Consider the following 13,742-nt stretch of genomic DNA (forward strand, 5'->3'; position numbering starts at 1 on the left):
ATTGGCCCTTTGACGATTTGTTTTATTGCGTTGTCTTGTCATGTTTTGTTCTATAACTTCAGGGAGTCATTTCAGTCAAGGAATTGATATATCTCTTGTTATTTTCGGTGTCTGCTATTGTTGTCGATGTTCAGAATGGTAAAATGATTAATGGATTACCCAGAATGGAGATTCCCGAGAATATTGATCTACGCGTTAATGCTTTTGTCATATTATATTGACGAACATACTAGAGAAGTCAAAATAGTTACAATTTATTTATTAAAATGGTAGTCTTGACATCAATCCACGTTAGTTTGCATCTTTTATTTTCCATTTTATGGCTAATTCAAATTCAAATTCTAACATCGTTTATTCTCTAATATCATAATGTATAGCAGATGAGGTTTATACATTTATGCTAACCTACTGAAACATATTACATACAGTATTTTTCACACATAATACTAATAAGAGTATAGCATAATTAAAAAACATAATTAAGGATTTTACCATATGGTTTTAAGAATGCAAGCGTTAATAGGCGTGTATGCATGTTTCTTAATTCTACGACAGTAAAACATTACTTTATGCTATTATTTTATTCCTTTCTGACATCATTTCATAGATTGAATTTATTTATTCTTCAGTGAGTTTGGCGAGACATGCAATTTTTTTTTGTAAGTACAGTTTTATTCTTAATGTATGTAACACCATTACTAACCAAAAGACACAAACACGGATGCGAAAACCAATCTTATTCACAACCTTTCCAAAATAAAATAAAAGGGAGTCTTAAATGGGTTTTAATTATGTAGATAGACACACTAGGTGCTTCTTACTTGAAACATAACTGACATCATGTTATTCTGTGTAAATACGTTACATGAAAAAGATATGATATAATTGGGCAATAGACACAAGTAAGAGCTATGTTTGCTATTTGTGCTACTCTGTGTCGTAACTTAATTACGTTTAATATAGGTCTATTATTGTATTTTGTTTAATATGCATGCATGGTTATTGCTTGGTTCACGAAAGGCGAAAATGGCACCGGATTTATCCATATTTTACACTTCTCAGTTCAGCTTAAAGTTCACTATTTCTACAAAGGAGAGATATCATACAACATTACTAAACATATTTCTTTTACAAAATATGTGTTTAGATGTTTTTAAAATTTGCCCAAATAGAACCACTTTTTACGAATATGGCCGAAATGGCCGTTTTTTGGTTAATTTTGATCAGTTTTATGATTGTTTACATGTTACCAGTTTTTATATTTTTGATCACAGCTTCCCCCATGAAAACTTAATGGTAACTGTGAATTTCATAACTGGTGAACGATGCCGCCAACTTCAGAAAAAGAAAAGAACCGCACATGTGTTCGGCTTTTTAGCTCGTCATTTTAGCTGTATCGAGTACATAACAAGCGTAAAAAATATGATTTCAACTTTAATCCAGTTTTTTGTATAGGCTAAATAAAATTTGTTTTGTTCGATTTAATTATATGTTCTTTTTTTAAAGTGTGTGTGTGCATGAATAAAATGAAAACTGCCTAAACTGCTACGTTTCCATCGCGTATTTTATTTCCATGATATTTTCTTTCGGGTAAAATACAAAAGCGTCTGTAGCAACTGTCATCTATGTAAAACAACGAAGAAACTTCGCTTATAAGGTAATATATGAGAATTGATTATGTTATTAATAATTAAAAATATGTTTTCTTACCTGGACACTTTAATTTTTTCAAGGAATTCTTTAAATGTGCTTGATTTTAACACGACGTTGATTCGTCTCTTGCGGTATTTTGCCGCAGTACTGTACCGTGTACGATTGTTTTGTGTGTAGTTTTGAGCAAGGGACACGAACTACACAAGTTTTGACACGTATGTATAAGAAAGATTTTAAATTGAATGAACCAGTAGTTAAATATAATGCATTTTATAAAAGACAACTTGTGGCCGTTTCTGATTAGACGTTTCCTGTTTGAATTATATATAAAATGACCGCCATCTCAATCCAACGGGGGAGGTGCGAAACAGTTTGAAGCCGAGGTCGCCAACATAAGCAGGCTAGTCACAAAGGCATTATTTTTCTTAAACTTTGAAATATATCATTAAATGATTGAAATTCATTTCGGGGGCATTAATGCGATCTTGAATGCTTCGCTCAAAATGGCAATTCCCGTGAAGCGTATTGTATATGAGTTCATAATATAATGAGTAATTCTATGAGTTAAAGTATGCAAATAAATAGGCATCATAAATGATAAATAAATACACAAAAATAACATTAATTATATGTGCAACAATGTTCATTAATTAACCGCTTCTGTCATAGTCTTGCTGTCCGAGTTATACTACACTCGGGGTATTTAATTGTTCAAAATGTATTGATGATATGCAGATCAGATGGATGGTGGAGTCTGCAAACGCCCGTCTCAAACGATGGAAGTACATGGACAGAGTCTTACCAAACAGCCAGGTTCCATTTATTGGCGACTATGTCAAAATAATATGTGCAGTATGCAATAAGTATTTGCCACCACTGTCGTGTTCAACCGATGACGATGAGCGCCAAGTTCAACAAATGCTACAGTTGGTTATACAAGGGAACTCTCTTCAAGCAGAAATTGAGGAGGGAAACCTTGAGAAAAGTAGAGCCGTGTGGATACCGATTGACGACACCGAGTTAGAGAGCTTTCCGCATCTGACAGAGGACACACTACGCAAACTTACATGCGGTGTATATCAACTAAATCTGTGCCCTGGTTATATCCAGGAGCACCTTGAGGGCGACGAGGACATCCGTGTCCACAGGGAAAACAGTGGACTTATTCGTGTTCGTCTTCAAAGTCGCCACGTATCAGCCAAGCAATACACCCTTTGGTTGAAATTCAACACTGTCGAAATTCTTGGGTGGTATTGTAAATGCCGATCTGGGTCAAGGGTAGTAGGGGTGTGCGCGCATTGTGCAGCAGTCATGTGGTACCTTGGTTATGCAAGGTACCGTTTCGTATGTAACGTAGGCGTCCGTGACTGGTGTGATCACCTTGATGACGCCAGTGTTGTTCCCCCGACGATAGGCAGTTCGGACTCTGACAGCGATTGAAGAGTTTATCTATATGAACGCGTTCACGGAAGGTTATTTCAATCGTTTAAAATGTCACGTTAATTATAGAAAATGATACGGCATGCTTTGGTACTTGGTAGATTTTACTGCCTATTGTGATATTTCCTATTATTGTACCATAGTTATTTTATTTGCAGTTTCACATTTTATATATACACAGACGTATTACATAATTCCTATGACAGTAGCGTTAAATTCGGTGCAAATATCAACCTACTTGTTTCAAAACCCTCAAAAATAATCACACTATATGTAACCTGGTTACCATAGTAACCACCATAAAGCTGAGTTGATAATAACCGGAGATCAATAACAGAGCATTTGCAGTAATGACTTACATCAAATTTCATAACAAACAATGTTTCTACATAAAATATCGATTTATTGGCGCGTTTCCATGGTTACATTTTTGTTCTTCATTTAAATAACATACAAAATGTCCTTATAATTAACATGTTCATTTGTGTTCTAGTTACGCTAAATAAATCCACTATATCGCCATCAGTGTTTAATATTTTGTGAATTATACATGATTATTGAAAAAATACCCATTGAATGAATTGTTGCCATAGCAACCAAAATAATGATCAAATAGCACAACACAATTTCATTTTGTAAATGCCATTGGTTGTTCTTTCAAAACAAGAAACAGTTAAAAATCACAAAGACGGGGCCATTTTCGCCCATTTGTGAACCAAGCCAATAGCGACTTTTAAAAGATATGTTTGCTTTGCTATCCGATTCGTCTGGGTGTAAATACAGGTATGTTTGAACAGGTATGTTTGTTTCGCTACTCTTCCTGTCTTGGTGTCAATGCAGGTATGTTAATTTCGCTACTCGTCCTGTCTTGGTGTCAATACTGTTTTGTTTGTTTTGCTACTTGTCCTGTCTTGGTGTCTTTATTCGTATGTGTGTTTTGCTACTCGTCCTGGCTTGGTGTCAACACTTGTGTGTTTGTTTTGCTACTTGTCCTGTCTTGGCGTCAATACGGGTATGTTTCTTTACTCGTCCTGTCTTAGTGTCTACACTGGTGTGTTTGTTTCGCTACTCGTCCTGTCATTGTGTCAATACAGACAAGTTTGTTTCTCGACTTGTCCAGTCTTGGTGTCAATACAGGTAAGTTTGTTTTGCTATTTGTTCTGTCTTGGTGTCTTTACTCGTATGTGTGTTTCACTACTTGTTCTGTCTTGGTGTCAATACTGGTGTGTTTGTTTTGCTACTTGTCCAGTCTTGGTGTCTTTACTCGTATGTGTGTTTCACTACTTGTTCTGTCTTGGTGTCAATACTGGTGTGTTTGTTTTGCTACTTGTCCTGTCTTGGTGTCTTTACTCGTATGTGTGTTTCACTACTTGTTCTGTCTTGGTGTCAATACTGGTGTGTTTGTTTTGCTACTTGTCCTGTCTTGGTGTCTTTACTCGTATGTGCGTTTCACTACTTGTTCTGTCTTGGTGTCAATACTGGTGTTTTTGTTTTGCTACTTGTCCTGTCTTGGTGTCTTTACTCGTATGTGTGTTTCACTACTTGTTCTGTCTTGGTGTCTTTACTCGTATGTGTGTTTCGCTACACGTCCTTTCTTGGCGTCAATACAGGTATTTTCTTTCGCTACGCGCCCTGTCCTTATGTATATACTGGTATGTTTGTTTCGGTAATCGTCCTGTCTTGGTGGCAACACTGGTAAGTTTCTTTCGCCTCTCGCCCTGATTTGGTGACTACACATTTAGGTGGTGTCAGCACTGTTTTATTTGCTTCACTACTCATCCCGTCTTAGTGTCTACACTGGTAGGTGATGTCTACACTGGTATGATTGATTCTCTGCTGTACCGGTCTTTGTATCTACATTAGTATTTTTGTTTCGCTGCGAGTCCCGTCTTCAATTCTACATGGTTGGAATGGTGTGGATTCCCCTGCGGTTGTAAGTTTCACGTTCAGGTTATTTATGTCGTGAGTTGTGTACCTTACATTCAATGTTGTTATTGGTACAATTAGTAAACACTTTCTTCCATAACGTTATCTTACCACCAATATGTATTTAGAATGTTGGCCCATAAGTCCGCCAATGGGATCGGTGGACAGTTTCACATTTAAAAATGTTTTATACCTCAGCCATTCACAAATCCGTTAATAAGGTTTCAATACCGCAAAATGTATTTCCATTTTGTAACGAAAAACAACCACCGAGCCGTTGAGTCATTTTCTGGTTTTATTAAGGGAGGTTTTTAAAAAAAACTCATGCATTCTAACTGGAAAACATAAAGATAATGGCTCGGTGTTTCACAAGACCACTAAGAACTAATGGACGTTACCGGCTGACCAATTTGCGGAGGCATGAGTCTGAACACTAAATATATATTTTAGTTTAAACATTATATAATTTACAACGGTTGTGAAGAAAGCTTTGATAGCTTAAACTAGGTCACGCTCGTTGGCACGATGTTGCGCGAAAGTGTGGTCTTGTGTTGTGGGCGAAATCGGAGTACCCGGAGAAAACCCACTTGTCCGGCTTGGTGACCACTAACCATATAATAAATATACGTATTGTTTAAACTTAGCCATTGCACATTGGGAGTTGTGAACAATTAACAGGGTCATTGCAATTTTTGAAAAACGTAAGCATTTAAGTAATACACTGTTCTATTGTAAGATCCAATTCCGTTTAGAATGTTACAGGAAAATAGCTATATGGATTTCATAACACGTGAACATAAAACATAAGAACAATCGTTATTTTTCGTAAATGGACTGTTCCAATCCATCGTGTTAATCACAAGAGAAAACGTGTTTTCTTCAGACAAATTGAATCCCAACAAGCGAAGCTTAATGTGACCCAAAGGTAAGTAGTACGGTAGGATAACATGTTTTCTGCTAGTATAATTCAATAGATATTAGATACCCGACAAAATAATTTCCCGTGGGTAATTTTCTTTGTTTTGTAAGTGGTCGAAATTGGTCTAATAATGTTTACGGCACCTATATGCAAACAGTTAATATTTATATTAGTGTTGCCGCTTATAAAAATATGTAAAGAATATTCTACCGTAATGCTGGTAGTTATTTATAATGCATATATTGAATTCAAGGTTAACAAAGTGAAGTAAAAAATTCTTTAAAGCTCTTTATGATTTCCAATATCGCCGACACGGGGGATGGGTCTATTTTATAACAGCATAGCTAGCTTCGGGGGTGTCAGTGGGTTATAGCAGCCAAGCAGAGAACACGGATTATTGCATGTGAGCTAGGACATGGAGTAATAGATGACTTTATTTGCAAATTAAATTTGTATATATATATCTTGGTGAGTTTATTGTTTTGTGTGAATAAACCCCATCATTCAACCGGCGTATTTATATTATAAGTTGAATAGCAGCAAATGTTTTTCAAAATAATGTCGTTCATACAATGGCATAATTTGGCAATGGTTTTCAAATGTAATTCGGCGAGAGAAATGTATAAAGAATTCAGTCAATGTTTTTGTTTTAAATTCCAAAACTTTCTTTCATTACTACCTGCTGTTTCATCTGTGTTGATTCTAGTGCTGCCTTGCTGTTCATTCATAAGCACCTGCAATAGGTTCAATGTATTCAATTCATGTACATGCGTTCTCACTGAAAGTATTTATATAGCGGAATTAATTACTTTTGCTATACTGAATGTCATACTGTTATTAAACAGTAGAAGTATTTGATCCATAATATGGATGATAAACAATTCAAATAGCCAATGCATGAAATTCATTGCTCTATAGTTGAGTCTATGACCTTGACAAAATGTTTCTTTCATTAAGACCACGTGGTGGTTAGCGCTATATCGGAAAAAGCTTGTCCCGTCTGTCCGTCCGTCCGTTTAATGTATAATACTTTTAAGTTGATGCCCTTTGGTTATTTTTTACTTATTTATTACATGGACTATCATACTTTTCTCCATACGGTTTTTGAGGTTTAGACTTCAACTTTACTTTTCAGATGTTCTGTGCTGAGCTGAAGTAGTGTTCATTTTAGTTATTATTTTGGATATGGTATTTTCAGAATTATTGCCTTTTGTTTTTATACTTATTTGGTTATTTTTCTCCATAACTCGATATATTTATAGGTATTGGCTTCAAACTTCATACACGTATTGACTTTGTTTAAAAGACGTGATGTGCATACAAACAACATAATTTCGTGTATGTATTTTAGATTTTTTTTCATTGATTATCTGTATACTTATTTTTTACCGGGACAAGTCTCTTTTACTTCATACATTTGTTCATGTATTGACTTCAAACTGACGTACGCACATATTGTCTTTGTGAAGGAGAAGTTCTGTGCATTTTTAATATGATATTTTTAGTAAGAGTTATTGTTCTTAGATTACTTCTATATTGTTTTCCTTCTCTCCATAACGTTAAACGTTCTCAGGTTTTGACTTCTACTGTACAAAAGAAACATTAAGACCATTAATTAGGTGAGTGTCTTATAACCAACATAGTACATTCATATATCACTCCTAATTCTAATCACAACGTTGCGGTGTTGTTGGGGTATTAATCATATCCATTGATATCTCAAATTTTTAAGTTGTTGTTTTGGTTTTGATAGACCGAACGGTTATCTTTAATAGAAATGAACATCTTGATTGCTCCAGCTAATTTAAAAGTATGCTGCTTTATTAAGAAAAAAAATGCAGTTATGTTATTAACTAGTGTATCTTTACGTATGTTGTATATTTCATCAGAAAAAAGGTTGTATTGCATTTCCTTCTGCATGCATCGAAATATATTATAACATTTTATTTTATTTTGAGGCAATGGTTTATTGTATAAAAGCTTTTTCTCATTCTCCATCCCAGAAATATTTAGGTGAACTTGGCTTGTCTCGGATAAAGTTCCAAATTGGCAGTGATATTTAACTAACAAAAAGTTTGGTGAATAAAACAATATTAATATTCTTACTGTTCATACATTGGCTTAGTTTAGTTCTATATGTTTGCATCGTATCGATTAGATTAATGATTAGAAGTAATTGTGAGGCTTCATTCACGTTTAACTCACTTATCTATTTTCCAAACCATTGCGTACGGTTATCAGTAAAAAATAATCGATGTTCGCTCGTTCCCGGAATGCTCTCGATAAGCATTTTCATTATTTTACAACAGAGCAACGTTTTATAGATTAGGTGCGAATTATGATGATCTAGATATCTTATTCTCCGACCTCAGATAAATAGATCCATTAATTTAACCATGCTAGAAATTCTTATCTTGCCCACGGGCGAAGATAAAATGCCCGTATGGAACTTCTTTTAATGGTCACCACATTGTAACTACCTCCCTTGTTGAAGACTGTCGTCTGTAGCGTCTGTTTGAAGCGCATCATGGAAACCTTGTCTTGTGGCAATATTTAAAACGCTAGTTAATTATTTCTCGCTTCAAATGTCACCAGAAAACAGTTTTCACGCACCTTTTCACTCTTCTTAGAACTATTTAAAGACCCATCAGACAATTTACATACTCTGAATCACTGCGCAAATATCCATGACAACCATGAATTAGGTCATTTCCATACGCAATTATTTTCACTTAGCACAAAAGAGTTCCAGCAAAATTTTTTTTTAATTAATTTTGTTTAACTGAGGTGAAAGTAAAAACATCTACCATACTTGGTAAACCTCGTTTCCGCAAAACACCCTACGCTCGGGTCGGAATGAACCTATCTTACACTCTCGGCCATGGAAGATACTTATAATCATGTTGACAATCAGAAATCTAAAATAAATGTAACAAAATTACGGCAATTCCCGCACTAGCTCAGCTCTGTATTGATGGATTGATTGACATGTTTAAAGTAAAGGTGTCAGCCCCACCACCATCAAACGCTCTCTCTCTCTTTCTCTCTCTATGGGAAAACCGGAGTGCGGGCCATATGACAGCAATATATGGAAGATAATTTTAGTGTTAGATCGTAATATGATTAACCGAGTAAGCAGTAAAAGGTATCTTTCACTTTACTATATTTACCTATATATATATATATATAAATGATGTTCATGACGGGATATTTATTGCAATACTGAAACGCACATTTCTTCGTTTTGATAAATCTCTATAAACCCCAGAAATGCATATGATAAAATAACTTATGTTACGAATGCATCGTCAATATGTCAACCTTTTTTAGTCATACAAGCGAAAGTTAGCGGGAGGGAGCCCCGAACCACCGTACCGCATTTATAAATCCTATGCACATTGTTTACCTCATTGGAAGTTTTTCTCTGACCGTTCGACACGCAACATCAGATCTAGGAACCACCGCTAGTCATGTAGCATATCAAATATTTAAGTTAAATTGGATACTATTAGAATTGGATTGGAATACCGAATATAACTCGTATTTAATTTATAACAATGTATTATTGCACTAATTTGCATAAATTCAAATAATTCAAAGTCGAAGCACTTTCTTTCCCACACCATATTCGTAATGTTTAGATAACCAAGTCGAACATACATTTAAATCTGGTTTTATTTCATATGAAAGCAATACTTCGGGAGAGACAAGAAGCCGATGACATTATTCCTCCATATTCCAAAATATTGTGTATATGTTATTTTATTTTAGTGGATCCGAGGTATGCTCACTGATTTCTTCGTCTGATTTCCAAATCGTAATAACTCGACCATCATCGGCAACCTTTGAGAAAATCCTATCAAATTGTCTTCAAGATTCCGTTTCCCATTATCTTATTCATTCGTCATTTTCGTTTATTTTCTAAGCCTAAAGTCGATAGTCTAACTCTTCAAGGATTAAATCTCAGTGTGCGGGTACATCAGCCTTTGCTAAAAGATCGCAAAATTACAATATTAGATTATAACCTCTCGAGTGTGGTCTTGCGCTGCGGGGGAACCCGAAGTACCCGGAGGAAACCGACTTGACCGGTTTGGGTTCCACATACCAGACTCACATTCGCTCAGGTCGAGAATCGGTCGCCTAGGTGAGGGGCGAGTGTGCTTACCAATGCGCTGACGCCTTGTCGCCTTTTGATCAAGATGTAAAATTGTTCATCGTAGACTTGGTTAATTATATACGTATGTTATCACGCAAGAATGGTGAACAGCTTGGATTATTGCTATAACGATATAAAAGACTGAAATATTGATTTTACATGTTGTACAATATTTAATTCTCAATGGTTCACAAATACGTGAATACACTTACATAAACATTTGGTTACAAATACAAATTGATGGCAGATTATTTTCTTGTATCTGGGAGGCTCTCTGTATTTCAAATGATCTGTTTTATCATTTAGCAAAAACAAATAATATGGGTAAATTTCAGAAACCATAATAACTTTCAGTGATATAACAAAGCTGGTATATCGATGGCATACACTAGCGTTTCTTTTAAATGTTGTCATAAAGTGCTGTTGTTGTTTAAAAACAAATAATTTTAAAACAAATTAAACAAAAATTATTCTAAATAAAATATTGCTATGTATTATTTCTGTTGGTAAACTGAACATTATTACATCACATTTCCTTTAGTTACAATGCTATTTTATCTCAAAAGTCATAGAAGAATTTCCGTGTTTCAAGCCAGCAGCAAATGTGTTTAGAAATAATGGCATTACTGAGACAACAATCAATCATATTCGCCACATGCAGTGTATTATTTTTTATCTATAGTTGTATTGATAATATATGTGGAATAATGATTGCTGGCATATTTCTTGCCAGGCATTTATCCAAAAAATATGTTTGGTAGTATGCTTTTAATGAAAGTTATCACTGTAAAAGTGTTGGCTTTTAGTTTCGATATCTACTAAAATATCTGCTCATTTTATGTATGCTTACAATGAACGTTGTCATTGGACTATTGCTTGCCCAAGCTTACATATTTGCTACATACTCTGCTCGTTGGTATTTTGGTGCAAAATATTTTATGGGCTTGAGCACAAAACCACACCTGTATTCCCTATAAATTTGAAACAAACAAGATTTTTATACAATATCCAATAGTATGTAGCGTATACAGTGATTGAACCGATTTAGGTTTACAATGAACGTCTAAGGTTGTTTGAACCATCGGTTTGCCCGTCGACCCTGCCTTGTCGGGATTTCGCTTTCTTAACATAGGTAATTTGATGGTAAACTGAGTTTCAGTATTGTCGTTCTATCGAAGCACACGACTTTGGATACCCTGCCTCTTCCGATCACATTTAATAAATCTGAAAACCTGAATCTTTAAATCTGCAAATGCATACAGAGCGTCTACAAAACAATTATAAAAACGTAAATCCATAGTAATTTCCTCAAATGCAAATCAATCGTTAAAACCAGATACGCATACAAGGAATTTAACATGAATGAATGTATACCATTCCATATCGCGGCCATTTAGATGTTGACTAAGGATTAGTAATTTGTATGTTTTACCATTGAAGATAAGCTTAGGTACATTATATCGCTGTATGATGTCTCTCGGGGGAATGAAGAAACAGTATATAGGTATTCAGTCATAAAAAGGTAATTTCTAACGGTATTGATTTGAGATTTAACTGGTTCGGAAGGGTTTTCCATATTGAAGCTGACCGCATTCTTTCCAGAAATGAATATCTCTTAAAAGCACGCCTAGGGTAAATGAAGTTTCCTAGTTGTAGGTTAAAACTCTTGAAAACGTCGCTATCTCGAGTACTTTGAACTATTTGCATTTATGTTTCCAAGTTATTATTGTGTATGTGAAAATTGTCGGTATTTTCGTTCGGTAGGTCAGGTCCGTACCTGCAACATTTTGCTTTCTTTGTGAAGAACTTTCATAAGTACGCATCTGGAGGTATGTAAGCGTTAGATATTGGGATTTAAAGCACTTTTCTTGAAACAAAACACCTCAACCTTGACTAGCCCAAAGCAGAACGCAGACTGCTCATTTGTTTTGTTTTTATTACGTCATCCTTGTCCCCTGATAAAAAAATGTGTATTTCATACTGAGATCACATCATTTCACGTACGATCAAAAACTTGAGCTTGTTTTGTGTTGTTGTTTCCAGACAATAGTGTTACTAAGCCGTTCCTTAAACAAAGAATGAATCCGTAGATTTACTATTCTATTGTGGGTGTATTCTATCGAATGAAATGTATATACGGGTAACCGGGTACCTACAGGTAATTAATAATCCGGGTGCACAATTTCTACCCGCCCAAACCCTATTCATAAGCAAATATATTAAACTGTTGGAAATTGCATTTTAGTTATTGGTGCTTTAATGCCGCGATATTAATTTCGCCCAGAGCAACAACAGATAGCAAATGCTTTATGTATGTTATTAATAAATCTTATAACAAGTAAACCTAATTTTGAAGCAATAATGTCTGCATGATTTCAATAAACCGGTAGTTGCGTTAGTTTATCTTGGATATTTTACATCAGAACCTAATAGATATATTCATAAAATGTCACGAACATTGCTGTTATAACTTCCTAGGAGACCAAAGTTAGTGTACTAAATATCATTACTATTACAATGGAATAATTGTTGATACAATTAGCTGTATCAAGAAACATATTTCAAATTGTTTATTATAATAGAAACAGGACACAGAAATTGAATATATTGACATGACTATTCAAATTAGGTGAGGATGTGCTAAAACCTAATTATAATTCAATGTTTATTGTTGTTTGTCTAAAACACATATAACTTTATATATTGATGTTTTACCCTTGTATAATGACGTTTTGTCGTTATATAAGGATGTGTTCTATTTTAGCCACATTTTGAGAATTTAAACCGGTACGTTATGAAGTATGTGCTCATTTATCCAGCTTAGGCGTTCACAATAATCACTCAAAAGCTTTCTAACGGTTGAAACCATTAAATAAGTCAGATAAAGTTTGCAAATAAATCGATTGCAAGTAAAATTCAAGCAAACAAGTGTTTATGAGTTCACTTAAAAGCACGTGATATTTAACGAAAAGGATAATAATAATAATAATAATAATAATAATAATAATAATAATAATAATAATAATAATAATAATAATAATATGTGGCTCTCTCTTGCAAATGACACTACATAAATAAGGCACAGAACAATCACTTGATAAGTGTCTGCGATGTTGTCGACAATTTATTTTAAAATCAAGCCACGCTTTCAAAATGGAAATCGCTTGGGTATACCTAGAGAGAGATAAAGAAGTCGTATAATTAGTTTTGTATTTGCGAAAAAAAATCAAATACAGAATCGGTTGAGGGTGCGCTAATGGTAGAGTGCCCGCCTGTCACCCAAGAGGTTGTGAGCTCGATCCCCACCAGGGGTACCTTCTCATGGCCTTTACGATGTTCAACCAGTACTGATTCCTACCCAGAAAAAAAGCCTCTAGCGTTATTGTATAAGCTGTTTTACATAATACATTGAAAACACTGAGCTTCATTTAACTGCTAATCAGAATCCATTGAAAACACTAAGTTTCATTTTACTTGCTGACAGAAACCATTGAAAACGTTGAGTTTATTTTTTATATAGATATATCGGCTGAAATAAAGCAATTGATTCAACTTTAAAATTCAATAACTAAATAACGTATGGCGCATAGTATTAAAAGCTATGTAAGTGTATTCCAATATCGCCTCGCCGGTGAAGTGATCGTCTCT

The sequence above is a fragment of the Mya arenaria genome, chromosome 3, assembly GCF_026914265.1.
Source record: "Mya arenaria isolate MELC-2E11 chromosome 3, ASM2691426v1".
Classification (NCBI taxonomy): domain Eukaryota; kingdom Metazoa; phylum Mollusca; class Bivalvia; order Myida; family Myidae; genus Mya; species Mya arenaria.